General features: G+C 41.9%; 26 non-coding genes across 26 annotated transcripts; 14 read left to right on the top strand and 12 right to left on the bottom strand.

Moving 5' to 3' along the window:
• Nucleotides 1-19: 19 nt before the first annotated feature.
• trnam-cau (transfer RNA methionine (anticodon CAU)) lies at nucleotides 20-93 on the top strand. The gene has a single exon. It is a non-coding gene; the product is annotated as a tRNA-Met (tRNA).
• An 842-nt stretch (nucleotides 94-935) lies between these two features.
• Nucleotides 936-1,009, top strand: trnam-cau (transfer RNA methionine (anticodon CAU)). Its single transcript has one exon. It is a non-coding gene; the product is annotated as a tRNA-Met (tRNA).
• A 10,004-nt stretch (nucleotides 1,010-11,013) lies between these two features.
• trnal-cag (transfer RNA leucine (anticodon CAG)) lies at nucleotides 11,014-11,096 on the bottom strand. Its single transcript has one exon. It is a non-coding gene; the product is annotated as a tRNA-Leu (tRNA).
• Nucleotides 11,097-11,191: 95 nt separating this feature from the next.
• trnam-cau (transfer RNA methionine (anticodon CAU)) lies at nucleotides 11,192-11,265 on the top strand. Its single transcript has one exon. It is a non-coding gene; the product is annotated as a tRNA-Met (tRNA).
• A 666-nt stretch (nucleotides 11,266-11,931) lies between these two features.
• Nucleotides 11,932-12,014, bottom strand: trnal-cag (transfer RNA leucine (anticodon CAG)). Its single transcript has one exon. It is a non-coding gene; the product is annotated as a tRNA-Leu (tRNA).
• Nucleotides 12,015-12,109: 95 nt separating this feature from the next.
• Nucleotides 12,110-12,183, top strand: trnam-cau (transfer RNA methionine (anticodon CAU)). Its single transcript has one exon. It is a non-coding gene; the product is annotated as a tRNA-Met (tRNA).
• A 666-nt stretch (nucleotides 12,184-12,849) lies between these two features.
• Nucleotides 12,850-12,932, bottom strand: trnal-cag (transfer RNA leucine (anticodon CAG)). The gene has a single exon. It is a non-coding gene; the product is annotated as a tRNA-Leu (tRNA).
• Nucleotides 12,933-13,027: 95 nt separating this feature from the next.
• Nucleotides 13,028-13,101, top strand: trnam-cau (transfer RNA methionine (anticodon CAU)). Its single transcript has one exon. It is a non-coding gene; the product is annotated as a tRNA-Met (tRNA).
• Nucleotides 13,102-13,767: 666 nt separating this feature from the next.
• On the bottom strand, nucleotides 13,768-13,850 carry trnal-cag (transfer RNA leucine (anticodon CAG)). Its single transcript has one exon. It is a non-coding gene; the product is annotated as a tRNA-Leu (tRNA).
• Nucleotides 13,851-13,945: 95 nt separating this feature from the next.
• On the top strand, nucleotides 13,946-14,019 carry trnam-cau (transfer RNA methionine (anticodon CAU)). The gene has a single exon. It is a non-coding gene; the product is annotated as a tRNA-Met (tRNA).
• Nucleotides 14,020-14,685: 666 nt separating this feature from the next.
• On the bottom strand, nucleotides 14,686-14,768 carry trnal-cag (transfer RNA leucine (anticodon CAG)). The gene has a single exon. It is a non-coding gene; the product is annotated as a tRNA-Leu (tRNA).
• A 95-nt stretch (nucleotides 14,769-14,863) lies between these two features.
• Nucleotides 14,864-14,937, top strand: trnam-cau (transfer RNA methionine (anticodon CAU)). Its single transcript has one exon. It is a non-coding gene; the product is annotated as a tRNA-Met (tRNA).
• A 666-nt stretch (nucleotides 14,938-15,603) lies between these two features.
• Nucleotides 15,604-15,686, bottom strand: trnal-cag (transfer RNA leucine (anticodon CAG)). The gene has a single exon. It is a non-coding gene; the product is annotated as a tRNA-Leu (tRNA).
• A 95-nt stretch (nucleotides 15,687-15,781) lies between these two features.
• trnam-cau (transfer RNA methionine (anticodon CAU)) lies at nucleotides 15,782-15,855 on the top strand. Its single transcript has one exon. It is a non-coding gene; the product is annotated as a tRNA-Met (tRNA).
• Nucleotides 15,856-16,523: 668 nt separating this feature from the next.
• Nucleotides 16,524-16,606, bottom strand: trnal-cag (transfer RNA leucine (anticodon CAG)). Its single transcript has one exon. It is a non-coding gene; the product is annotated as a tRNA-Leu (tRNA).
• Nucleotides 16,607-16,701: 95 nt separating this feature from the next.
• On the top strand, nucleotides 16,702-16,775 carry trnam-cau (transfer RNA methionine (anticodon CAU)). Its single transcript has one exon. It is a non-coding gene; the product is annotated as a tRNA-Met (tRNA).
• Nucleotides 16,776-17,442: 667 nt separating this feature from the next.
• Nucleotides 17,443-17,525, bottom strand: trnal-cag (transfer RNA leucine (anticodon CAG)). Its single transcript has one exon. It is a non-coding gene; the product is annotated as a tRNA-Leu (tRNA).
• A 95-nt stretch (nucleotides 17,526-17,620) lies between these two features.
• On the top strand, nucleotides 17,621-17,694 carry trnam-cau (transfer RNA methionine (anticodon CAU)). Its single transcript has one exon. It is a non-coding gene; the product is annotated as a tRNA-Met (tRNA).
• A 666-nt stretch (nucleotides 17,695-18,360) lies between these two features.
• On the bottom strand, nucleotides 18,361-18,443 carry trnal-cag (transfer RNA leucine (anticodon CAG)). The gene has a single exon. It is a non-coding gene; the product is annotated as a tRNA-Leu (tRNA).
• Nucleotides 18,444-18,538: 95 nt separating this feature from the next.
• On the top strand, nucleotides 18,539-18,612 carry trnam-cau (transfer RNA methionine (anticodon CAU)). Its single transcript has one exon. It is a non-coding gene; the product is annotated as a tRNA-Met (tRNA).
• A 601-nt stretch (nucleotides 18,613-19,213) lies between these two features.
• On the bottom strand, nucleotides 19,214-19,296 carry trnal-cag (transfer RNA leucine (anticodon CAG)). Its single transcript has one exon. It is a non-coding gene; the product is annotated as a tRNA-Leu (tRNA).
• Nucleotides 19,297-19,391: 95 nt separating this feature from the next.
• On the top strand, nucleotides 19,392-19,465 carry trnam-cau (transfer RNA methionine (anticodon CAU)). The gene has a single exon. It is a non-coding gene; the product is annotated as a tRNA-Met (tRNA).
• Nucleotides 19,466-20,132: 667 nt separating this feature from the next.
• Nucleotides 20,133-20,215, bottom strand: trnal-cag (transfer RNA leucine (anticodon CAG)). Its single transcript has one exon. It is a non-coding gene; the product is annotated as a tRNA-Leu (tRNA).
• A 95-nt stretch (nucleotides 20,216-20,310) lies between these two features.
• On the top strand, nucleotides 20,311-20,384 carry trnam-cau (transfer RNA methionine (anticodon CAU)). The gene has a single exon. It is a non-coding gene; the product is annotated as a tRNA-Met (tRNA).
• A 666-nt stretch (nucleotides 20,385-21,050) lies between these two features.
• On the bottom strand, nucleotides 21,051-21,133 carry trnal-cag (transfer RNA leucine (anticodon CAG)). Its single transcript has one exon. It is a non-coding gene; the product is annotated as a tRNA-Leu (tRNA).
• Nucleotides 21,134-21,228: 95 nt separating this feature from the next.
• Nucleotides 21,229-21,302, top strand: trnam-cau (transfer RNA methionine (anticodon CAU)). Its single transcript has one exon. It is a non-coding gene; the product is annotated as a tRNA-Met (tRNA).
• Nucleotides 21,303-27,729: the final 6,427 nt, after the last annotated feature.

Consider the following 27,729-nt stretch of genomic DNA (forward strand, 5'->3'; position numbering starts at 1 on the left):
CACCTGAGTCACAGCACATGCCACGTTGGCGCAGTTAGGCAGCGCGTCAGTCTCATAATCTGAAGGTCGTGAGTTCGAGCCTCACACGGGGCAGAATGGTGCTTTTTGATACACGGGACCGTGTAAATAAAGGAGCTGCTTTCTGTATTCCCTTTTATGCCTTTGTCCATTTCTTCATATGCACTGTAATTGAAATCCAGTGTTTTTTTAAGACTAATGTTGAACAAATGCAGTAATAGTATTACTCTCATATTCATGTTATATGTGTCAGTGTTGTTACAATGTTTTGTTAAGGCTTATATCATTCTTTCATTCTAATGGCATGTCTTGTTAATGCTAATGTAATGTTTTACATGACATTCCTTGAATCTTGTGTCATGACACTCCACCCCATGCCCCCAAACCCATGACATTTCATTCCAAGAAATTTCCAAGAATCCTTGCCATGAAATTCTACTACATCTTCTTCCGGTAAACATCACAACATGTTATTTCGTGAAATTCAGTTGAATCCGATTCAATCAACATGTCCATTTTTTCTGAAATGTCATGACTTGAAATTCCAAGTGCCATAGAATCCCATACATTGCACTAAATTGTTACTTTAAAGGTCATGTACTGCAGGTCAGTGTTACTTTAATGTTTGGTTTATTCTAGCATGAACTGAATTGCAGTGCTTTGTCAACATTACTGCATTTCTTGATAAACTTGCCAGAGGGTTAAAGACTCTAGCTTGGGCCCGCAGCCAAATGTCAGTTTGTCAGAAGTGGGATTCGAACCCACGCCACAAGGGGAGACTGCGACCTGAACGCAGCGCCTTAGACCGCTCGGCAATCCTGACATGACAGCCAGTGATGAGCATCATTTTTCCACCTACACGGAATAGCAGATGATCTAGAATCTAGGGGTTAACGCTCACCTGAGTCACAGCACATGCCACGTTGGCGCAGTTAGGCAGCGCGTCAGTCTCATAATCTGAAGGTCGTGAGTTCGAGCCTCACACGGGGCAGAATGGTGCTTTTTGATACACGGGACCGTGTAAATAAAGGAGCTGCTTTCTGTATTCCCTTTTATGCCTTTGTCCATTTCTTCATATGCACTGTAATTGAAATCCAGTGTTTTTTTAAGACTAATGTTGAACAAATGCAGTAATAGTATTACTCTCATATTCATGTTATATGTGTCAGTGTTGTTACAATGTTTTGTTAAGGCTTATATCATTCTTTCATTCTAATGGCATGTCTTGTTAATGCTAATGTAATGTTTTACATGACATTCCTTGAATCTTGTGTCATGACACTCCACCCCATGCCCCCAAACCCATGACATTTCATTCCAAGAAATTTCCAAGAATCCTTGCCATGAAATTCTACTACATCTTCTTCCGGTAAACATCACAACATGTTATTTCGTGAAATTCAGTTGAATCCGATTCAATCAACATGTCCATTTTTTCTGAAATGTCATGACTTGAAATTCCAAGTGCCATAGAATCCCATACATTGCACTAAAGTGTTACTTTAAAGGTCATGTACTGCAGGTCAGTGTTACTTTAATGTTTGGTTTATTCTAGCATGAACTGAATTGCAGTGCTTTGTCAACATTACTGCATTTCTTGATAAACTTGCCAGAGGGTTAAAGACTCTATCTTGGGCCCGCAGCCAAATGTCAGTTTGTCAGAAGTGGGATTCGAACCCGGGCCTCCAGGGGAGACTGCGACCTGAACGAAGCGCCTTAGACCGCTCGGCCATCCTGACATGACGGCCAGTGGTGAGCAGCATTTTTCCACCTACACGGAATGGCAGATGATCTAGAATCTAGGGGTTAACGCTCACCTGAGTCACAGCACATGCCACGTTGGCGCAGTTAGGCAGTGCGTCAGTCTCATAATCTGAAGGTCGTGAGTTCGAGCCTCACACGGGGCAGAATGGTGCTTTTTGATAAACGGGACCGTGTAAATAAAGGAGCTGCTTTCTGTATTCTCTTTTATGCCTTTGTCCATTTCTTCATATGCACTGTAATTGAAATCCAGTGTTTTTCTAAGACTAATGTTGAACAAATGCAGTAATAGTATTACTCTCATATTCATGTCATATGTGTCAGTGTTGTTACGTCCAAGGACGTATTCATTGTGTGTCTGTAACATACTAGGAGTGTTATGTGCATGTGTATTCTCTTTCTCTTTTCTTGTGCCTTTGATAGGATTAAGGGCTACCACCTGTGCTCGTTAAACTGTGAGTGTTGTCCGCGCACTGATTGGTGCGTGTCCTGAGGAGTCTAATAAAGCAGCAGAGAGAGTGCTGAGGAAAGAAAGAGACATCGCGGCGTTTGAGGTTGTTCAGCCCTCCAAGCCCAGACAAGTGAGCGCTGGTCGCGCTCTTTGATGTGTGTGGTCACAATGTGTGTCCTAACGTGACTCTTGAATTTATTTTTCAGTTATGATTAGTTAAGAGTTTGTGGGTAATGTAGGGTGGAGGATACCCAGAACTTTTCTCTTGTTTAATGGTTAGTTAGGGAGTGAGGGAAGTTATCTGTTTTGTTTTGTTTTCTGTTTTGTATAGGTAAGGTAATGTTATTCCCCTTTTAGGTAGAGGTTATTTTTGTTTTCTTTTGAATTGGGTCCTCCTCCCGAGGTAACATTTTTTGTTTTGGATTTATTTGTAATGTGTTTTGTTTACTTGATGTTATTAATTTTTTTTGTTTAGCTTTGTCAAAGGGTACAGAAATAAAAGGCAGACATGCCATTTCAAAGTGAACTTTGTTTGATTATTTGGTGAATCTGGGACTGGAGAGCTGGAGATCCTCAAAGTCTCTTCACTATTTGTTCGTCGTTCCCTATTATCCCCTGGACAAAGAGGGGAGACGTAACAATTGGGGGCTCGTCCGTACGGCGTAGTTGAAAGCCTTTCTAGTGAAGGAAACAACGTGCTGAGTTTACTCTCTTCTCTCTTTTTCTTGTCTGATATGTCTTCGTAGTAGGGGAGGGGAAAGAGACCTCTTGTGGTAGGAGAAATGGAATTCGATTGCAGATTTTTTTAATATTCGAGTGACGAGAGAGACTACTAAGCAGGTTATAAAAGAAGAATTATATGACAAGCTAGTAGAGGATGGTATTTTGGCAGAGGGTTCGGATAGGGAGAAATATCACAATGTTACACCTATGGCTTTGTCAGATACTGAGCAAGTGCGATATGATCCCAGGTTGCAGATAAGTCTAAGAGAATTAGAGTTAGAAATAAAAAAACAAGAATGTGAGTCTCAAATTATTAGGCTGCGTGTTATAGAGGCGGAGAAGGAGCGTGATATTCAACTCCGTAAAAGAGATCTAGAAGCGTCAAAAAACCCGGTGCCTGTACCTCGTTCACGAACACCCTCTATGGCGTCCCAAATGTCGCCAGATAGATCTGTTGCGGCGTCTAATGTTTCTCCGTTTGACATCAGCAGAAATGTTAAACTCGTGCCTCCTTTCAGAGAAGCCGAAGTAGATGCTTATTTTGTAGCTTTTGAGCGAATAGCTGGTAAGCTTAACTGGCCAAAAGACATGTGGGCTTTGTTACTTCAATGTAGTCTCGTGGGTAAAGCACAAGAAGTTATCTCAGCGTTAAGCCTAGATGATTCGCTTGATTATGATGTGGTAAAGTCTACAGTGCTCCGCGTATACGAGTTAGTTCCCGAAGCGTATCGCCAGAGGTTTCGATCTCATACGAAGACATCCAGGCAAACATATGTTGAGTTTGGAAGAGAGAAGAGAACGTTGTTTGAAAAATGGTGCCTGTCTAGTAAAACTGACACTTTTGAACAACTTTGTGAATTAGTTTTACTAGAGGATTTTAAAAAGAGTATTCCAGAAAAAGTCGTGCAGCATTTAAATGAGCAGAAGATAACCACGCTGGCCGAAGCCGCTGTATCCGCGGATGAATTTGTGCTTACGCATCGTAAGTTTTTTATGCAAGAGTTACCAACTTCTAGTTTTTCTTCATCCGCTGATAAATTTGTGAGAGAAGATGTCCCTTCTCATAGTTTTTCTCGTTCGTGGAAAAACGATGCTCGTCCAAAAATGACTGGTCGAAATTCGGCGCGTCAAGGAGACAAGCGGGCTTGTTTTTACTGCCTGGATCCTGGACATTTAATTTCTGAGTGTAGGGAGTGGAATAAGAAAAATGTGAAAAAAAAAAAGGTGTTGCGCTCACGCAGACGCTGCCAGGGGTGCGAGAGGTCGAAGTGTCTGGTTATGAACCATTTATTTTAGATGGTCAGGTGTCAATCTCTGATTCCCAGTTTACGCAGGTGTCGATCTTGCGAGATACGGGTTCTTTTCAGTCTTTTATATTAGAGAGTGTTTTGCCTTTCTCGGAAAAATCGTATACCGGTACTGATGTGTTAGTACGAGGTATAGAAATGGGCTGTGTACAGGTGCCTTTACATGAAGTGGACTTAAAATCGGATCTTGTCTCTGGCATTGTTAAGTTAGGTGTTCGCAAACAATTGCCTGTTGCTGGAGTACATATTATTCTGGGAAATGACCTTGCAGGGGGCAAAGTTTTTTCTAGTCCAGTCGTGATGCATAAACCCATGGTTAAGGAGCAGCCTGACCTAGGTGTTCAGTTCCCTTCTGTTTTTCCGGCATGTGCTGTGACAAGGGCTCAAGTTCAAAGGTTTCGAGATGTTGTTAATCTCTCTGATTTGTTTTTAAAAACAGAATCCAAGACGGAAGAGTCAGAGTTATGTGAGGTAAGCAAAGTGACAGATACTTCATTAATTCTTGAAGCTCCCTTTAATGTTGGAAAGGAGAAATTGTCAGCTGAGCAAAAATCAGATGTTTCCTTAGCAGAATGTGTTAAAGCAGCGGTCAACGTGGAAGACAGAGCGGATGCTAAAATAGGTTATTTTTGGGAGAATGATTTGTTAATGCGTAAATGGAAACCGCTTTATGATGAAAAAGGTGTGCAGGAGACGTTTCAGATTGTTTTGCCTGCTAGCTATCGTGTTCCAGTTTTAAAATTGGCACATGAAAATCTCATGGCAGGTCATTTAGGAGTGACAAAAACTGTTCGCCGCATTTCTAAATATTTCTTTTGGCCTGGTCTTCGATCCTCTGTTGTTAACTTTTGTTGCTCTTTTGGTGTGTGTCAACGTATTGGAAAGCCTAATCAGAAGGTACCCGTTGCCCCTCTGTATCCCATACCGGTAATAGAAGAACCATTTGAACGACTTATTGTTGATTTTGTGGGTCCGCTGCCAAAGTCCAAATCGGGACACCAGTATGTGCTAACGATCATGTGTGCAGCCACTAGATTCCCTGAAGCCATTCCCTTGCGTTCGTTGAAAGCACAGACGGTGGTAAAGGACTTGGTTAAGTTTTTTACCATGTTTGGTCTACCGCGAGTAATACAGAGCGATCAAGGAACAAATTTCACTTCTAAAATATTCACACAAATTTTCAAGGAATTGGGAATTGAGCACAGAGTATCTAGTCCTTATCACCCCGAGTCACAAGGGGCCTTAGAAAGGTTCCATCAAACCCTAAAAACTATGATCCGCGCATATTGTTTGCAGACGGGAAAAGACTGGGTGGAGGGGTTGCCTTTTTTGTTATTTGCTGCTAGAGAAGCAGTTCAGGAGTCCTTGGGATTTAGTCCCGCCGAACTAGTGTTCGGACACACCGTGAGGGGTCCGTTAAAATTGCTGTATGAACATTTGTTGATGAAAAATCCTTCTTCGGTCTCTCTCTTGGATTATGTGAGTTCATTCAGAGAGAGACTTCATAAGGCGTGTGATGTAGCTAAGGCTCATCTATCTGTCACACAGTCGAAAATGAAGCAGCAGTTTGATAAAAAGAGTGTCAGGAGGAATTTGCAGGTTGGTGACTCTGTTCTTGTGCTTTTGCCAGTGCCTGGTGATGCTTTGCAAGCAAAGTTTTCAGGACCATATGTCATAGAGAAAAAGCTCAGTGAAACTGATTACGTTATTCAAACTCCTGATCGTCGACGAAAAACTAGAGTTTGCCATGTGAATATGCTTAAGGCGTATGTGGAGAGGGAACCGAAAAATGCTCTGTCTGTAGACGTTCCATTGGTTTCTTCCGCGGTCACCATAATTGCCTCTTGTGCTGTAGAAGATGATGGTGTTGCTCCAACTTCTACTCCTCATCTGAAGAATTCTAACATTTTGGGTGATTTAGGAGGTTACCTGGTGCATTTATCTGAAAAACAGTATGAGGATGTGTGTAATTTGATCCAGTCTTTTCCCTCACTTTTTTCAGACGTGCCTAGCAGAACATCTGTATTATGTCATGACATTGAAGTGGGAAGTGCAACCCCGGTGAAACAGCATCCATATAGGGTGAATCCAAAAAAACGTGAAATTATGAAGGGCGAGGTAGAATATCTGTTAAAACATGGGTTAGCCGTACCAAGTCAGAGTCCATGGAGCTCCCCATGCTTGCTAGTACCCAAACCAGACTCCACATATCGCTTTTGTACGGACTATAGAAAAGTTAATAACCTTTCAAAACCTGATTCATTTCCACTGCCTCGCATTGAAGATTGTATCGATCGGGTGGGTGCAGCAAGATATGTAACAAAGTTGGATCTGTTGAAAGGTTACTGGCAGGTGCCTCTTACGCCACGGGCTTCAGAAATTTCCGCTTTTGCTACACCCGACAACTTTCTTCAATACACTGTCCTTGCGTTCGGGATGCGAAATGCTCCTGCGACATTTCAAAGGCTTATGCAGAGGGTTTTATCTAATGTACCGAAGTGTGATGCATATATAGATGATGTGGTACTGTATTCAGACAGTTGGACCGAACATATGACTAATCTTGAGTTATTGTTTACGAATTTGCGAAAGCAGAGGTGACCTACTTGGGAAAGAAGGTGGGTCAAGGAAGTGTGAGACCTGTAGAAGCGAAGGTTTCTGCGATAATAGCCTATCCATCTCCATCTAATAAACGTGAGCTAAGACGGTTTCTTGGAATGTGTGGGTATTATAGAAATTTCTGCAAAAATTTCTCCAGCGTTGTGACCCCACTTACGGATCTACTTAGTGATAAAAGGAAATTTGTATGGTCTAATGAGTGCGAGCATGCTTTTTTATCTGCTAAAGATCTTCTGTGTTACGCCCCTGTTCTAAAGGCTCCGGATTTCCATCGCCCTTTTAAGCTGCACGTAGATGCGAGTTCATCTGGGGCAGGAGCAGTATTATTACAAGAGGACCATATGGAAATTGATCATCCTGTGTGCTATTTTTCCAAAAAGTTTTCGAGGTGCCAAAGTAACTACAGCACAATTGAAAAGGAAGCTCTTGCTTTAGTGCTGGCACTCCAACACTTTGAGGTTTATTTGGGAGGTAGTAGTGTGCCCATTATTGTATTCACCGACCATAACCCTCTGACGTTTCTTTCCCGTATGTGTAATGCCAACCAGCGTTTGATGCGATGGGCATTAATTGTACAGGAATATAACCTAGATATTAAACATCTGAAAGGCACTGAAAATGTCGTAGCGGATGCGCTGTCCAGGGTATAGTGTCCTGAACCATAAGAAAGGTTGTTTTTGTTTTTCCTATAATTGAGGGAATATAGGAAAAATTTATTGGTGGGGGTGTTACGTCCAAGGACGTATTCATTGTGTGTCTGTAACATACTAGGAGTGTTATGTGCATGTGTATTCTCTTTCTCTTTTCTTGTGCCTTTGATAGGATTAAGGGCTACCACCTGTGCTCGTTAAACTGTGAGTGTTGTCCGCGCACTGATTGGTGCGTGTCCTGAGGAGTCTAATAAAGCAGCAGAGAGAGTGCTGAGGAAAGAAAGAGACATCGCGGCGTTTGAGGTTGTTCCGCTCTCCAAGCCCAGACAAGTGAGCGCTGGTCGCGCTCTTTGATGTGTGTGGTCACAATGTGTGTCCTAACGTGACTCTTGAATTTATTTTTCAGTTATGATTAGTTAAGAGTTTGTGGGTAATGTAGGGTGGAGGATACCCAGAACTTTTCTCTTGTTTAATGGTTAGTTAGGGAGTGAGGGAAGTTATCTGTTTTGTTTTGTATAGGTAAGGTAATGTTATTCCCCTTTTAGGTAGAGGTTATTTTTGTTTTCTTTTGAATTGGGTCCTCCTCCCGAGGTAACATTTTTTGTTTTGGATTTATTTGTAATGTGTTTTGTTTACTTGATGTTATTAATTTTTTTTGTTTAGATTTGTCAAAGGGTACAGAAATAAAAGGCAGACATGCCATTTCAAAGTGAACTTTGTTTGATTATTTGGTGAATCTGGGACTGGAGAGCTGGAGATCCTCAAAGTCTCTTCACTATTTGTTCGTCGTTCCCTATTATCCCCTGGACAAAGAGGGGAGACGTAACAGTGTTGTTACAATGTTTTGTTAAGGCTTAATCATTCTTTCATTCTAATGGCATGTCTTGTTAATGCTAATGTAATTTTTTACATGACATTCCTTGAATCTTGTGTCATGACACTCCACCCCATGCCCCCAAACCCATGACATTTCATTCCAAGAAATTTCCAAGAATCCTTGCCATGAAATTCTACTGCATCTTCTTCCGGTAAACATCACAACATGTTATTTCGTGAAATTCAGTTGAATCCGATTCAATCAACATGTCCATTTTTTCCAAAAAACCTTGGAGAAACTCAACAGCAGTGCAAAATATGAAAAGACAATGCAGAAAAGCAGAGCACATGTGGCGGAAGACAAAACTTGTAGTCCATTATAACATCTACAAAGACAGCATCCATGCTTTCAATAAGGAACTAAGCAAAGCTAGACAGACTTATTTCTCGAATATTATAAACAGCAATATAAACAACACGCGCACTCTTTTTGCTACTGTAGAGAGACTGACAAACCCCCCAAGCCAGATTCCCAGTGAAATGCTCTCAGTGAGAAAGTGCAGTGAGTTTGCTTCTTTCTTCTCTGAGAAAATCAATAATATCAGAAAGGTGATCAGCTCATCCTTGAGTTGCGCTGGGGTCAGGCAGATCAAACAACAGCACGAGAAAGTAGCCACTATGTCTGATTTCGAAGAAATTGATGGCAAAATTTTGGAAGAAACCGTACAGCAACTAAAAACATCAACCTGCGCCCTTGATGCACTTCCCACATCTTTTTTCAAAAATGTGTTACACAGCTTAGAAGCAGATCTCCTAGAAGTGGTAAATGCCTCACTTCTCTCTGGGAGTTTTCCGACCTCCCTGAAAACTGCTGTTGTCAAGCCCCTCCTGAAAAAGAGCAATCTGGATAAGACCATATTAAACAACTATAGACCGATCTCAAATCTTCCTTTCATAGGCAAGATCATTGAAAAAGTTGTCTTCAATCAGCTGAACAAATTCTTAAGCTCGAATGGATACTTTGACCATTTTCAATCTGGTTTCCGACCGCACCACAGTACAGAGACCGCGCTCATAAAGATAATAAATGATATTCGTTTAAATACTGATACAGGCAAATTATCAGTGCTGGTACTACTCGACCTCAGTGCTGCATTTGACACTGTCGATCACAAAATACTTCTTGACAGGCTGGAAAACTGGGTCGGGCTTTCTGGGATAGTCCTAAAATGGTTCAGGTCATACTTAGGAGGCAGAGGTTATTATGTGAGTATAGGAGACCATAAGTCTGAGTGGACATCCATGACATGCGGAGTCCCTCAAGGCTCAATTCTTGCGCCACTCCTATTCAACCTGTACATGCTCCCAATGAGCCAAATAATGAGAAAGAACCAAATCGCTTACCATAGCTATGCAGACGACACACAGCTCTACCTAGCCCTATCGCCTAACGATTACAGCCCCATTGACTCCCTTTGCCAATGCATTGATGAAGTAAACAATTGGATGTGCCAAAACTTTCTTCAGTTAAACAAAGACAAAACTGAAGTCATTGCGTTTGGAAACAAAGATGAAGTTCTCAAGGTGAACGCATACCTTCAGTCTAGGGGTCAAACAACTAAAAATCAAGTCAGGAATCTGGGTGTGTCTCTGGAGTCAGACCTTAGTTTCAGTAGTCATGTCAAAGCAATAACTAAATCAGCATATTATCACCTGAAAAATATTGCAAGAATTAGATGCTTTGTTTCCAGTCAAGACTTAGAAAAACTTGTGCATGCTTTCATCACCAGTAGGGTGGATTATTGTAATGGACTTCTCACTGGCCTTCCCAAAAAGACCATAAGACAGTTGCAGCTCATACAGAACGCTGCTGCTAGGATTCTGAGCAGAACCAGAAAATATGAACACATCACACCAGTCCTCAGGTCTTTACACTGGCTGCCAGTTACATTTAGGATCGATTTTAAAGTATTATTACTGGTATATAAATCATTCAATGGCCTAGGACCTCAATACATTGCAGATATGCTCACTGAATATAAACCCAACAGATCACTCAGATCATTAGGATCACATCGGCTAGAAATACCAAGGGTTCACTCTAAGCATGGCGAGTCTGCTTTTAGCTACTATGCCAGCCGCAGCTGGAACCAGCTTCCAGAAGAGATCAGATGTGCTCCTACAGTAGTCACATTCAAATCCAGACTCAAAACACATCTGTTTAGCTGTGCATTTACTGAATGAGCACTGTGCCACTGTTCGTCCGACTGTTTGCACTGTATTTTATTTTATGTTTTAATTATTCTGATTTCTGTATTTTATCTTTTATTCTAAACTGTTTTAATTATTCTGATTTCTTTTGATTATTTTAATTTCTTCTATGTAAAGCACTTTGAATTACCATTGTGTATGAAATGTGCTATATAAATAAACTTGCCTTGCCTTGCCTTGAAATGTCATGACTTGAAATTCCAAGTGCCATAGAATCCCATACATTGCACTAAAGTGTTACTTTAAAGGTCATGTACTGCAGGTCAGTGTTACTTTAATGTTTGGTTTATTCTAGCATGAACTGATTTGCAGTGCTTTGTCAACATTACTGCATTTCTTGATAAACTTGCCAGAGGGTTAAAGACTCTAGCTTGGGCCCGCAGCCAAAGGTTAGGTTTGTCAGAAGTGGGATTCGAACCCACGCCTCCAGGGGAGACTGCGACCTGAACGCAGCGCCTTAGACCGCTCGGCCATCCCGACATGGCGGCCAGTGGTGAGCAGCATTTTTGCACCTACACGGAATGGCAGATGATCTAGAATCTAGGGCTTCACCGCTTACCCGAGTCAGAGCACATGCCTCGTTGGCGCAGTTAGGCAGCGCGTCAGTCTCATAATCTGAAGGTCGTGAGTTCGAGCCTCACACGGGGCAGAATGGTGCTTTTTGATACACGGGACCGTGTAAATAAAGGAGCTGCTTTCTGTATTCCCTTTTATGCCTTTGTCCATTTCTTCATATGCACTGTAATTGAAATCCAGTGTTTTTTTAAGACTAATGTTGAACAAATGCAGTAATAGTATTACTCTCATATTCATGTCATATGTGTCAGTGTTGTTACAATGTTTTGTTAAGGCTTATATCATTCTTTCATTCTAATGGCATGTCTTGTTAATGCTAATGTAATTTTTTACATGACATTCCTTGAATCTTGTGTCATGACACTCCACCCCATGCCCCCAAACCCATGACATTTCATTCCAAGAAATTTCCAAGAATCCTTGCCATGAAATTCTACTGCATCTTCTTCCGGTAAACATCACAACATGTTATTTCATGAAATTCAGTTGAATCCGATTCAATCAACATGTCCATTTTTTCTGAAATGTCATGACTTGAAATTCCAAGTGCCATAGAATCCCATACATTGCACTAAAGTGTTACTTTAAAGGTCATGTACTGCAGGTCAGTGTTACTTTAATGTTTGGTTTATTCTAGCATGAACTGATTTGCAGTGCTTTGTCAACATTACTGCATTTCTTGATAAACTTGCCAGAGGGTTAAAGACTCTAGCTTGGGCCCGCAGCCAAAGGTTAGGTTTGTCAGAAGTGGGATTCGAACCCACGCCTCCAGGGGAGACTGCGACCTGAACGCAGCGCCTTAGACCGCTCGGCCATCCTGACATGACGGCCAGTGCTGAGCAGCATTTTTGCAACTACACGGAATGGCAGATGATCTAAAATCTAGGGCTTCACCGCTCACCCGAGTCAGAGCACATGCCTCGTTGGCGCAGTTAGGCAGCGCGTCAGTCTCATAATCTGAAGGTCGTGAGTTCGAGCCTCACACGGGGCAGAATGGTGCTTTTTGATACACGGGACCGTGTAAATAAAGGAGCTGCTTTCTGTATTCCCTTTTATGCCTTTGTCCATTTCTTCATATGCACTGTAATTGAAATCCAGTGTTTTTTTAAGACTAATGTTGAACAAATGCAGTAATAGTATTACTCTCATATTCATGTCATATGTGTCAGTGTTGTTACAATGTTTTGTTAAGGCTTATATCATTCTTTCATTCTAATGGCATGTCTTGTTAATGCTAATGTAATTTTTTACATGACATTCCTTGAATCTTGTGTCATGACACTCCACCCCATGCCCCCAAACCCATGACATTTCATTCCAAGAAATTTCCAAGAATCCTTGCCATGAAATTCTACTGCATCTTCTTCCGGTAAACATCACAACATGTTATTTCGTGAAATTCAGTTGAATCCGATTCAATCAACATGTCCATTTTTTCTGAAATGTCATGACTTGAAATTCCAAGTGCCATAGAATCCCATACATTGCACTAAAGTGTTACTTTAAAGGTCATGTACTGCAGGTCAGTGTTACTTTAATGTTTGGTTTATTCTAGCATGAACTGATTTGCAGTGCTTTGTCAACATTACTGCATTTCTTGATAAACTTGCCAGAGGGTTAAAGACTCTAGCTTGGGCCCGCAGCCAAAGGTTAGGTTTGTCAGAAGTGGGATTCGAACCCACGCCTCCAGGGGAGACTGCGACCTGAACGCAGCGCCTTAGACCGCTCGGCCATCCTGACATGACGGCCAGTGCTGAGCAGCATTTTTGCACCTACACGGAATGGCAGATGATCTAAAATCTAGGGCTTCACCGCTCACCCGAGTCAGAGCACATGCCTCGTTGGCGCAGTTAGGCAGCGCGTCAGTCTCATAATCTGAAGGTCGTGAGTTCGAGCCTCACACGGGGCAGAATGGTGCTTTTTGATACACGGGACCGTGTAAATAAAGGAGCTGCTTTCTGTATTCCCTTTTATGCCTTTGTCCATTTCTTCATATGCACTGTAATTGAAATCCAGTGTTTTTTTAAGACTAATGTTGAACAAATGCAGTAATAGTATTACTCTCATATTCATGTCATATGTGTCAGTGTTGTTACAATGTTTTGTTAAGGCTTATATCATTCTTTCATTCTAATGGCATGTCTTGTTAATGCTAATGTAATTTTTTACATGACATTCCTTGAATCTTGTGTCATGACACTCCACCCCATGCCCCCAAACCCATGACATTTCATTCCAAGAAATTTCCAAGAATCCTTGCCATGAAATTCTACTGCATCTTCTTCCGGTAAACATCACAACATGTTATTTCGTGAAATTCAGTTGAATCCGATTCAATCAACATGTCCATTTTTTCTGAAATGTCATGACTTGAAATTCCAAGTGCCATAGAATCCCATACATTGCACTAAAGTGTTACTTTAAAGGTCATGTACTGCAGGTCAGTGTTACTTTAATGTTTGGTTTATTCTAGCATGAACTGATTTGCAGTGCTTTGTCAACATTACTGCATTTCTTGATAAACTTGCCAGAGGGTTAAAGACTCTAGCTTGGGCCCGCAGCCAAAGGTTAGGTTTGTCAGAAGTGGGATTCGAACCCACGCCTCCAGGGGAGACTGCGACCTGAACACAGCGCCTTAGACCGCTCGGCCATCCTGACATGACGGCCAGTGGTGAGCAGCATTTTTGCACCTACACGGAATGGCAGATGATCTAAAATCTAGGGCTTCACCGCTCACCTGAGTCAGAGCACATGCCTCGTTGGCGCAGTTAGGCAGCGCGTCAGTCTCATAATCTGAAGGTCGTGAGTTCGAGCCTCACACGGGGCAGAATGGTGCTTTTTTATACACGGGACCGTGTAAATAAAGGAGCTGCTTTCTGTATTCCCTTTTATGCCTTTGTCCATTTCTTCATATGCACTGTAATTGAAATCCAGTGTTTTTTTAAGACTAATGTTGAACAAATGCAGTAATAGTATTACTCTCATATTCATGTCATATGTGTCAGTGTTGTTACAATGTTTTGTTAATGCTTATATCATTCTTTCATTCTAATGGCATGTCTTGTTAATGCTAATGTAATTTTTTACATGACATTCCTTGAATTTTGTGTCATGACACTCCACCCCATGCCCCCAAACCCATGACATTTCATTCCAAGAAATTTCCAAGAATCCTTGCCATGAAATTCTACTGCATCTTCTTCCGGTAAACATCACAACATGTTATTTCGTGAAATTCAGTTGAATCCGATTCAATCAACATGTCCATTTTTTCTGAAATGTCATGACTTGAAATTCCAAGTGCCATAGAATCCCATACATTGCACTAAAGTGTTACTTTAAAGGTCATGTACTGCAGGTCAGTGTTACTTTAATGTTTGGTTTATTCTAGCATGAACTGATTTGCAGTGCTTTGTCAACATTACTGCATTTCTTGATAAACTTGCCAGAGGGTTAAAGACTCTAGCTTGGGCCCGCAGCCAAAGGTTAGGTTTGTCAGAAGTGGGATTCGAACCCACGCCTCCAGGGGAGACTGCGACCTGAACGCAGCGCATTAGACCGCTCGGCCATCCTGACATGACGGCCAGTGGTGAGCAGCATTTTTGCACCTACACGGAATGGCAGATGATCTAGAATCTAGGGCTTCACCGCTCACCCGAGTCAGAGCACATGCCTCGTTGGCGCAGTTAGGCAGCGCGTCAGTCTCATAATCTGAAGGTCGTGAGTTCGAGCCTCACACGGTGCAGAATGGTGCTTTTTTATACACGGGACCGTGTAAATAAAGGAGCTGCTTTCTGTATTCCCTTTTATGCCTTTGTCCATTTCTTCATATGCACTGTAATTGAAATCCAGTGTTTTTTTAAGACTAATGTTGAACAAATGCAGTAATAGTATTACTCTCATATTCATGTCATATGTGTCAGTGTTGTTACAATGTTTTGTTAAGGCTTATATCATTCTTTCATTCTAATGGCATGTCTTGTTAATGCTAATGTAATTTTTTACATGACATTCCTTGAATCTTGTGTCATGACACTCCACCCCATGCCCCCAAACCCATGACATTTCATTCCAAGAAATTTCCAAGAATCCTTGCCATGAAATTCTACTGCATCTTCTTCCGGTAAACATCACAACATGTTATTTCGTGAAATTCAGTTGAATCCGATTCAATCAACATGTCCATTTTTTCTGAAATGTCATGACTTGAAATTCCAAGTGCCATAGAATCCCATACATTGCACTAAAGTGTTACTTTAAAGGTCATGTACTGCAGGTCAGTGTTACTTTAATGTTTGGTTTATTCTAGCATGAACTGATTTGCAGTGCTTTGTCAACATTACTGCATTTCTTGATAAACTTGCCAGAGGGTTAAAGACTCTAGCTTGGGCCCGCAGCCAAAGGTTAGGTTTGTCAGAAGTGGGATTCGAACCCACGCCTCCAGGGGAGACTGCGACCTGAACGCAGCGCATTAGACCGCTCGGCCATCCTGACATGACGGCCAGTGGTGAGCAGCATTTTTGCACCTACACGGAATGGCAGATGATCTAGAATCTAGGGCTTCACCGCTCACCCGAGTCAGAGCACATGCCTCGTTGGCGCAGTTAGGCAGCGCGTCAGTCTCATAATCTGAAGGTCGTGAGTTCGAGCCTCACACGGTGCAGAATGGTGCTTTTTTATACACGGGACCGTGTAAATAAAGGAGCTGCTTTCTGTATTCCCTTTTATGCCTTTGTCCATTTCTTCATATGCACTGTAATTGAAATCCAGTGTTTTTTTAAGACTAATGTTGAACAAATGCAGTAATAGTATTACTCTCATATTCATGTCATATGTGTCAGTGTTGTTACAATGTTTTGTTAAGGCTTATATCATTCTTTCATTCTAATGGCATGTCTTGTTAATGCTAATGTAATTTTTTACATGACATTCCTTGAATCTTGTGTCATGACACTCCACCCCATGCCCAGAAAAACAAATGACATTTCATTCCAAGAAATTTCCAAGAATCCTTGCCATGAAATTCTACTGCATCTTCTTCCGGTAAACATCACAACATGTTATTTCGTGAAATTCAGTTGAATCCGATTCAATCAACATGTCCATTTTTTCTGAAATGTCATGACTTGAAATTCCAAGTGCCATAGAATCCCATACATTGCACTAAAGTGTTACTTTAAAGGTCATGTACTGCAGGTCAGTGTTACTTTAATGTTTGGTTTATTCTAGCATGAACTGATTTGCAGTGCTTTGTCAACATTACTGCATTTCTTGATAAACTTGCCAGAGGGTTAAAGACTCTAGCTTGGGCCCGCAGCCAAAGGTTAGGTTTGTCAGAAGCGGGATTCGAACCCACGCCTCCAGGGGAGACTGCGACCTGAACGCAGCGCCTTAGACCGCTCGGCCATCCTGACATGACGGCCAGTGGTGAGCAGCATTTTTGCACCTACACGGAATGGCAGGTGATCTAGAATCTAGGGCTTCACCGCTCACCAGAGTCAGAGCACATGCCTCGTTGGCGCAGTTAGGCAGCGCGTCAGTCTCATAATCTGAAGGTCGTGAGTTCGAGCCTCACACGGGGCAGAATGGTGCTTTTTTTATACACGGGACCGTGTAAATAAAGGAGCTGCTTTCTGTATTCCCTTTTATGCCTTTGTCCATTTCTTCATATGCACTGTAATTGAAATCCAGTGTTTTTTTAAGACTAATGTTGAACAAATGCAGTAATAGTATTACTCTCATATTCATGTCATATGTGTCAGTGTTGTTACAATGTTTTGTTAAGGCTTATATCATTCTTTCATTCTAATGGCATGTCTTGTTAATGCTAATGTAATTTTTTACATGACATTCCTTGAATCTTGTGTCATGACACTCCACCCCATGCCCCCAAACCCATGACATTTCATTCCAAGAAATTTCCAAGAATCCTTGCCATGAAATTCTACTGCATCTTCTTCCGGTAAACATCACAACATGTTATTTCGTGAAATTCAGTTGAATCCGATTCAATCAACATGTCCATTTTTTCTGAAATGTCATGACTTGAAATTCCAAGTGCCATAGAATCCCATACATTGCACTAAAGTGTTACTTTAAAGGTCATGTACTGCAGGTCAGTGTTACTTTAATGTTTGGTTTATTCTAGCATGAACTGATTTGCAGTGCTTTGTCAACATTACTGCATTTCTTGATAAACTTGCCAGAGGGTTAAAGACTCTAGCTTGGGCCCGCAGCCAAAGGTTAGGTTTGTCAGAAGTGGGATTCGAACCCACGCCTCCAGGGGAGACTGCGACCTGAACGCAGCGCCTTAGACCGCTCGGCCATCCTGACATGACGGCCAGTGGTGAGCAGCATTTTTGCACCTACACGGAATGGCAGATGATCTAAAATCTAGGGCTTCACCGCTCACCCGAGTCAGAGCACATGCCTCGTTGGCGCAGTTAGGCAGCGCGTCAGTCTCATAATCTGAAGGTCGTGAGTTCGAGCCTCACACGGGGCAGAATGGTGCTTTTTTATACACGGGACCGTGTAAATAAAGGAGCTGCTTTCTGTATTCCCTTTTATGCCTTTGTCCATTTCTTCATATGCACTGTAATTGAAATCCAGTGTTTTTTTAAGACTAATGTTGAACAAATGCAGTAATAGTATTACTCTCATATTCATGTCATATGTGTCAGTGTTGTTACAATGTTTTGTTAAGGCTTATATCATTCTTTCATTCTAATGGCATGTCTTGTTAATGCTAATGTAATTTTTTACATGACATTCCTTGAATCTTGTGTCATGACACTCCACCCCATGCCCCCAAACCCATGACATTTCATTCCAAGAAATTTCCAAGAATCCTTGCCATGAAATTCTACTGCATCTTCTTCCGGTAAACATCACAACATGTTATTTCGTGAAATTCAGTTGAATCCGATTCAATCAACATGTCCATTTTTTCTGAAATGTCATGACTTGAAATTCCAAGTGCCATAGAATCCCATACATTGCACTAAAGTGTTACTTTAAAGGTCATGTACTGCAGGTCAGTGTTACTTTAATGTTTGGTTTATTCTAGCATGAACTGATTTGCAGTGCTTTGTCAACATTACTGCATTTCTTGATAAACTTGCCAGAGGGTTAAAGACTCTAGCTTGGGCCCGCAGCCAAAGGTTAGGTTTGTCAGAAGTGGGATTCGAACCCACGCCTCCAGGGGAGACTGCGACCTGAACGCAGCGCATTAGACCGCTCGGCCATCCTGACATGACGGCCAGTGGTGAGCAGCATTTTTGCACCTACACGGAATGGCAGATGATCTAGAATCTAGGGCTTCACCGCTCACCCGAGTCAGAGCACATGCCTCGTTGGCGCAGTTAGGCAGCGCGTCAGTCTCATAATCTGAAGGTCGTGAGTTCGAGCCTCACACGGTGCAGAATGGTGCTTTTTTATACACGGGACCGTGTAAATAAAGGAGCTGCTTTCTGTATTCCCTTTTATGCCTTTGTCCATTTCTTCATATGCACTGTAATTGAAATCCAGTGTTTTTTTAAGACTAATGTTGAACAAATGCAGTAATAGTATTACTCTCATATTCATGTCATATGTGTCAGTGTTGTTACAATGTTTTGTTAAGGCTTATATCATTCTTTCATTCTAATGGCATCCCATGCCCCCAAACCCATGACATTTCATTCCAAGAAATTTCCAAGAATCCTTGCCATGAAATTCTACTGCATCTTCTTCCGGTAAACATCACAACATGTTATTTCGTGAAATTCAGTTGAATCCGATTCAATCAACATGTCCATTTTTTCTGAAATGTCATGACTTGAAATTCCAAGTGCCATAGAATCCCATACATTGCACTAAAGTGTTACTTTAAAGGTCATGTACTGCAGGTCAGTGTTACTTTAATGTTTGGTTTATTCTAGCATGAACTGATTTGCAGTGCTTTGTCAACATTACTGCATTTCTTGATAAACTTGCCAGAGGGTTAAAGACTCTAGCTTGGGCCCGCAGCCAAAGGTTAGGTTTGTCAGAAGTGGGATTCGAACCCACGCCTCCAGGGGAGACTGCGACCTGAACGCAGCGCCTTAGACCGCTCGGCCATCCTGACATGGCGGCCAGTGGTGAGCAGCATTTTTGCACCTACACGGAATGGCAGATGATCTAAAATCTAGGGCTTCACCGCTCACCAGAGTCAGAGCACATGCCTCGTTGGCGCAGTTAGGCAGCGTGTCAGTCTCATAATCTGAAGGTCGTGAGTTCGAGCCTCACACGGGGCAGAATGGTGCTTTTTTTATACACGGGACCGTGTAAATAAAGGAGCTGCTTTCTGTATTCCCTTTTATGCCTTTGTCCATTTCTTCATATGCACTGTAATTGAAATCCAGTGTTTTTTTAAGACTAATGTTGAACAAATGCAGTAATAGTATTACTCTCATATTCATGTCATATGTGTCAGTGTTGTTACAATGTTTTGTTAAGGCTTATATCATTCTTTCATTCTAATGGCATGTCTTGTTAATGCTAATGTAATTTTTTACATGACATTCCTTGAATCTTGTGTCATGACACTCCACCCCATGCCCCCAAACCCATGACATTTCATTCCAAGAAATTTCCAAGAATCCTTGCCATGAAATTCTACTGCATCTTCTTCCGGTAAACATCACAACATGTTATTTCGTGAAATTCAGTTGAATCCGATTCAATCAACATGTCCATTTTTTCTGAAATGTCATGACTTGAAATTCCAAGTGCCATAGAATCCCATACATTGCACTAAAGTGTTACTTTAAAGGTCATGTACTGCAGGTCAGTGTTACTTTAATGTTTGGTTTATTCTAGCATGAACTGATTTGCAGTGCTTTGTCAACATTACTGCATTTCTTGATAAACTTGCCAGAGGGTTAAAGACTCTAGCTTGGGCCCGCAGCCAAAGGTTAGGTTTGTCAGAAGTGGGATTCGAACCCACGCCTCCAGGGGAGACTGCGACCTGAACGCAGCGCATTAGACCGCTCGGCCATCCTGACATGACGGCCAGTGGTGAGCAGCATTTTTGCACCTACACGGAATGGCAGATGATCTAAAATCTAGGGCTTCACCGCTCACCCGAGTCAGAGCACATGCCTCGTTGGCGCAGTTAGGCAGCGCGTCAGTCTCATAATCTGAAGGTCGTGAGTTCGAGCCTCACACGGGGCAGAATGGTGCTTTTTTATACACGGGACCGTGTAAATAAAGGAGCTGCTTTCTGTATTCCCTTTTATGCCTTTGTCCATTTCTTCATATGCACTGTAATTGAAATCCAGTGTTTTTTTAAGACTAATGTTGAACAAATGCAGTAATAGTATTACTCTCATATTCATGTCATATGTGTCAGTGTTGTTACAATGTTTTGTTAAGGCTTATATCATTCTTTCATTCTAATGGCATGTCTTGTTAATGCTAATGTAATTTTTTACATGACATTCCTTGAATCTTGTGTCATGACACTCCACCCCATGCCCCCAAACCCATGACATTTCATTCCAAGAAATTTCCAAGAATCCTTGCCATGAAATTCTACTGCATCTTCTTCCGGTAAACATCACAACATGTTATTTCGTGAAATTCAGTTGAATCCGATTCAATCAACATGTCAATTTTTTCTGAAATGTCATGACTTGAAATTCCAAGTGCCATAGAATCCCATACATTGCACTAAAGTGTTACTTTAAAGGTCATGTACTGCAGGTCAGTGTTACTTTAATGTTTGGTTTATTCTAGCATGAACTGATTTGCAGTGCTTTGTCAACATTACTGCATTTCTTGATAAACTTGCCAGAGGGTTAAAGACTCTAGCTTGGGCCCGCAGCCAAAGGTTAGGTTTGTCAGAAGTGGGATTCGAACCCACGCCTCCAGGGGAGACTGCGACCTGAACGCAGCGCCTTAGACCGCTCGGCCATCCTGACATGACGGCCAGTGGTGAGCAGCATTTTTGCACCTACACGGAATGGCAGATGATCTAGAATCTAGGGCTTCACCGCTCACCCGAGTCAGAGCACATGCCTCGTTGGCGCAGTTAGGCAGCGCGTCAGTCTCATAATCTGAAGGTCGTGAGTTCGAGCCTCACACGGGGCAGAATGGTGCTTTTTTTATACACGGGACCGTGTAAATAAAGGAGCTGCTTTCTGTATTCCCTTTTATGCCTTTGTCCATTTGTTCATATGCACTGTAATTGAAATCCAGTGTTTTTTAAGACTAATGTTGAACAAATGCAGTAATAGTATTACTCTCATATTCATGTCATATGTGTCAGTGTTGTTACAATGTTTTGTTAAGGCTTATATCATTCTTTCATTCTAATGGCATGTCTTGTTAATGCTAATGTAATTTTTTACATGACATTCCTTGAATCTTGTGTCATGACACTCCACCCCATGCCCCCAAACCCATGACATTTCATTCCAAGAAATTTCCAAGAATCCTTGCCATGAAATTCTACTGCATCTTCTTCCGGTAAACATCACAACATGTTATTTCGTGAAATTCAGTTGAATCCGATTCAATCAACATGTCCATTTTTTCTGAAATGATAAACTTGCCAGAGGGTTAAAGACTCTAGCTTGGGCCCGCAGCCAAAGGTTAGGTTTGTCAGAAGTGGGATTCGAACCCACGCCTCCAGGGGAGACTGCGACCTGAACGCCAGCTGCCGAAGGATAGTCCGTCAAAATGGGGATAATGTTGAACAATGTTGAACGCCACAGCCAATCACGTTGACGCGCTATAACATTTGCAGCCAATTAGAGAGCGCCATTCTCGACATTATAACATCTGCAGCCAATCAGAGAGCGCCATTCTTGACTTTTTCCTTATCATTTTCGACATTTGACCAATCAGAGTACAAGGAAATGTCAATGGCACGTTTACGCTTAGCACCGCTAGGAGGAGGAGTCAGGAAGCTAGCCAATTGTCAATCAAGTTGCCGAACTGAGCCGAAGGTGTACGAAGTAATGACATATCCTGAGGGGCGTGTCAGAGGTCAAAAAGTTCAGACATCGAGCATCACTGTCACGGAGGTCAGGCAGCATCATTTTAACGGAGGACTACGAAACTTATTTTTCGGTAACTTTAACTGTATTTTTGGACAATGTAATTTTATATTTGTATATAATTGTATACTATATTATAATTGTAAATATCGTGTGTGCTTTTTTAAAGAAATAATTTGTATTATAGTAGTTTTGTTCAAAACGATATAACCTAACCGTTAGCCCCCCAACAAAAAAATGTCTGGCAAAAAATCCCATAAAGCCATGTCAGATACTGACTGGATTGCAAGGCTAAAAAAGTTTGCAAGCACAGGAGTTTGGCCATCAAATGAGGGTAACAGGCCAGCTCCTCGACAGAAAAAGTGGCATGACGTGTACCAAAGGGTGAGTGTGCTTTTGTCACCTTTGCATGATGTAATAAATGTAATCCTAATCATTTAATTCTATGTCATCATTATTTATATGTATGTAGATAATGTTGCAGGTATTTGAGATTTATGTTTATTTATGTAAAAAAAAACTTTTTTTTGCACTGGGAGATTCAGAGATTTGAGGCAGTGGGGGTGGGGATGTTGAGTGAATGGATGTTTTTTTGAAGGTGTGAAATGTTCCTCTCTTGTTCTTTTAAAGGAGGATACAAACTTTACTCACTCTTTATCTCTAATTTTACAGTTTGTATCTCCTCTTCAAAGAACATGAATAAAAATAAATGACACACTACAATAAATTAATGTGGCATTCATACTGATAAGTTAGAAATGCATGTATTCTATATTATATGTGTGATAATGTTTACAGATTGAAAGATGTCCGATGCAGTCTCGCGGCCAGACAACCTTGCTCGGAGCGGTCCCAAAGTGCATATGTGGTTTTCACACTCAAAAGGTAACAATGTAAAGATGTAACTTGTATTTATTTTATATATGTATAATTTACTGAACAAATTCTTCTCGTTCAACAATTATTGTAGCCTATGTATTTTTGTGGTTGTCTTAAGCAGCCCACAGCCTCTATTGGACAAGCACCAAGGGTTGTTGAACAACGGTCTGCCGCTACTGGACCAGCACAGGAGGTCATGGCGCAGAGTCAGCGTCAGCTCCCACCCCAGCCTACTTCTAAAATTATACCAAGTTTGTCAAAGGTAATAACATTTTTTTTTATATAATTGCAGTTTTAATATACGTTTAGTATAAAGGTTTAAGTTCAGTGGAAATGGCTGGTATGTTTTTACACCTACCTGCCAGCTGTCACACCTTGTACAGGGGCGGCTGTAGTCTGCTTATTGGTCAGTTTCACTGTCTCAGGTTGGTTTAGATCAAGTAAAATGGTGAAAGAACAATGTAACCTATGTGATCTCTCTTTCTTCTCTGGGCTCTGCTCTTGCATTCTCCTCTTCCTCTCTAATTGGGCTTTGCCATTATGGGTTAAAGGACACTCACGTCCTTCATGGCATCTCTCTTGATTTTTCCAACTGGCTACTGAAGCTACGTCTTTCATTCTGTATTTCTCAGGTAACATTCCACTTATGCACAATTAATTATACACGTATTATTAATTAAGTCATCATGAATCTGCTTTGTTGCCATTTCAAGTGTAACCTTCATTACTGTTAATAAACGCTTTCTCTTACAAACTATGTGCAAACTATTTTTGATTTTAAGTCATTTTTAAAAGGTACTTGTTAAATTACTATATACTCACATTCTAGCAATACCTTCCCAAACATTTTTCTATTCTAACTGTGCTTATTTCAATCTGTATAAGTAGTAGAGTGTGGTAATACACAGACAAAAAAATAAGTTAAAGAAAGAAAGCAGGTCCTTTAGTTATATAATGAATGATAGGATCAATAGATATTTTCTCATTTTACATTTTATTATATTTTTGGCCAATGTGCTGTTACAATTCAATTAGTCTTTTCATTGAAATTGTTTTGCCCTTTTTTAGTTTACCAAGCCAAGATTTGGTGGGTCCCACATTGCTGCTGCAAAGCCAAATCTGAGTGTGGCTAGGAGACCATCTCAGGCTGTTGACCAACCCAGCGCAGCAGTGTCCAGTGCCCCTACACCAAGCACCACTGTCTCTGTAAGTACTGGCATAATCCACATTGCATTCTAAGACAAATTCCACATCTGTGCACTTTTTAGAAACTTGCATTCTAAGACACATTCCACATCTGTGCACTTTTTAGAAATATATTTTGTATGCAGGAAATCTTATCATAATGAATTAAGAGCAATACTATACAGTTTTCACACAATATGCAGTCAGTGAACACATTTCCACAATGCTTACATTTTCGTAACAGACAAGCTATACCTCCCAACAAAATTATGGATTGTTTTTGTAGTATTTACAAATGTTAACACACACCACCCCACAATAGCAAAAACAATATTCCAAACCTTAGATACAGTATAAAAACCTCGGCTTCTTCAATGATATCAGTTCAAAAACAATATATCTCAGCTGATAATAAACAAACAATTGAATAATTGACACACACCTGATTTATGTTGTGTAAATTGGGCCAACCATAGCTGATTCCAGTCTGGCTTAGACTCAGTGGCAGGGGTTATTTTTTTCTGTTACATTGACACTTATACAGTAAAAGGAGGACTTTGAGGAGTGATGTTTTTGGAAACAGAAAAAGACAAACACTGTAATGTCTGGACGAGGAAGAGTAAGAGCAAGGGGCCCAGGGAGAAGAGCATGCCCAGTGAGAGATGCAGTGAGAGGTGCAGTGAGAGGTGCAGTGAGATGTGCAGTGAGATGTGCAGTGAGATGTGCAGTGAGATGTGCAGTGAGAGATGCAGTTAGAGGTGCAGTGAGATGTGCAGTGAGAGGTGCAGTGAGAGGTGCAGTGAGAGGTGCAGTGAGAGGTGCAGTGAGAGGTGCAGTGAGATGTGCAGTGACAGATGCAGTGAGAGGTGCAGTGAGAGATGCAGTGAGAGATGCAGTGAGAGGTGCAGTGAGAGGTGCAGTGAGAGGTGCAGTGAGATGTGAAGTGAGATGTGCAGTGAGAGGTGCAGTGAGAGGTGCAGTGAGAGATGCAGTGAGATGTGCAGTGAGAGGTGCAGTCAGAGATGCAGTGAGATGTGCAGTGAGATGTGCAGTGAGAGGAGCAGGGCCAGGGAGAAGAGCAGGCCTAAGGAGAGGGCAAGGTAGAGGTGTAAGAATGTGTGGTGGTGGCATTCCAAGGGCTGCAAGAACAGTAGTCAGTGATGAAATACGTGCCACTATCATTGACCATGTAATCAACCACGGTCTTTCACTAAGAGAGGCTGGTAAACAGTAAAGGGAAAAAAAACTGATTTGCTTTTTACTGGAATACTGTACATGTGGACATACAGTTCCCAACCAATAAATTTAGTGTAAAAATGGTGGATTGCATGTTTTGTATGCAAATACCTGTAAAACTGAAACACAAAAGTCTATGAAGTTTTTGTAATACAATAGCCAGTATTTTGAAACCTGTTGTACTTTGATTGACTGCATGTACCTTGCGAAGTGAAAACAAGTGTTATTCTTTGGTTGGGAGTTCCACGCTGCCTCAGCAGAGTGGGACTTTATAGTAAAGGAGTATTGCAGCTGCCAGTCTCTGCTTTAACCGAGGAGTTTAAGTGTGCCAAGGTCAGACTGGAAATGACTTTAGCAGAGTCACGTGACAAATGCGTAAGGGAGACTGCCCCAAGGGTAAAAACTGGTAGAAAGTGGTCAGCAAAGAAATCTGTAGTAGAGGCAAAGGCTGACCTTCAAATTGGGGATATCGTGGGACAGGTACAGCATGGAAGAGGGGGTTTTGGGCTCAGTTTAGTTCCTCCTAAATGGCACAAGGCAGGCCCAGCCCAAAGGAGGAAGCTGGTAGTCAACGAGGTGCGAAAGCAGGAGGAGAGGATGAGGTGTATAAAGGCCATTTCCCAGGCCAAGCAGGGAGAGTGGATGAGATGGGAGAGTGTGGAACAACGCAAAATGGGCTGGCAAGACTTTTGGTCAATGGAAGAGAGTAGGATCAGTTTCCTTATTAGGTCAACATATGATGTTCTCCCATCACCGCAGAACCTAAACCTCTGGGTAGGAGAGGATCCATCTTGTCCTTTGTGTTCATCACCTGCCACATTAAGGCACATTTTGACAGGATGTAAGGTGGCTCTTAGCCAGGGTCGGTTTACTTGGCGCCATGACCAAGTATTGCGATGTTTGGCTTTAGCATTGGAAGGCAAGCGTAGTATGACCAATAAATTGCCGCCTGTTCTAGCAAAACATTACACGCAGAAGACAATATTCCTCCGCCCAGGCGAGCAACCACCAAGAAAAGGTGCTAACACCAATTCTCGCCCAGGACAACTGGAAGCTGCTAGGGACTGGAAGATGCTGGTTGATCTTGATCAACGGCTTATTTTTCCACCTGAGATTGCCACCACTAACCTACGGCCAGATATTGTTTTGTGGTCTGGATCAGCACGCATTGTTCAACTGATAGAGTTAACAGTGCCATGGGAGGATGCGGTAGATGAGGCATATGAGAGGAAGAAACTGCGGTATGCTCATCTGGCCACTGAAGCAGAACAGCGAGGATGGAGAGTCCAGGTTTATCCAGTGGAAGTGGGTTGTCGTGGTTTTGTGGCACACTCTACAACCCGGTTCCTCAGAGACGTCAGATTCAGTGGCCAAGAGTTGCGTCGTACAGTAAAGAACTTATCTGAAGCAGCAGAAAGGAGCAGCAACTGGCTGTGGTTGAGACGGAAAGATTCTAGCTGGCTGTGTACAGGCCGCCATGCTACGGTTTCGTAGAATTCTTGAAAACTTGAAAGGTCTGTTGGTTTATTTGTATAGGTTGTATAGTATTTACAGTCATTACGTTCCTGTGTATATTGCGTGAATGACGGGTGGTTGGGCAGATATTGTGTTTTGCGGTAGGTGGTATGCCATACAGAACCGTTGCCACTGAAACTGCATATTAACGCACCAGTGGGGCTCGACAGCCTTAGTCAAACGGGTTGGCGCGTATGGTTGGGTTGCGGAGAGATTGTGAGATTGTGGTTAGGTCTCAGCAGCAACTGTTGGTTTATTTGTATAGGTTGTATAGTATTTACAGTCATTACGTTCCTGTATATATTGCGTGAATGACGGGTGGTTGGGCAGATATTGTGTTTTGTGGTAGGTGGTATGCCATACGGAACCGTTGCCACTGAAACTGCATATTAACGCACCAGTGGGGCTCGACAGCCTTAGTCAAACGGGTTGGCGCGTATGGTTGGGTTGCGGTGAGATTGTGGTTAGGTCTCAGCAGCAACTGTTGGTTTATTTGTATAGGTTGTAAAGTATTTACAGTCATTACGTTCCTGTGTATATTGCGTGAATGACGGGTGGTTGGGCAGATATTGTGTTTTGTGGTAGGTGGTATGCCATACGGAACCGTTGCCACTGAAACTGCATATTAACGCACCAGTGGGGCTCGACAGCCTTAGTCAAACGGGTTGGCGCGTATGGTTGGGTTGCGGAGAGATTGTGAG

Source organism: Siphateles boraxobius, unplaced genomic scaffold (assembly GCF_051911475.1).
Source record: "Siphateles boraxobius isolate OS27281-9 unplaced genomic scaffold, OSU_SipBor_1 51, whole genome shotgun sequence".
In the NCBI taxonomy this organism is placed as follows: Eukaryota; Metazoa; Chordata; class Actinopteri; order Cypriniformes; family Leuciscidae; genus Siphateles; species Siphateles boraxobius.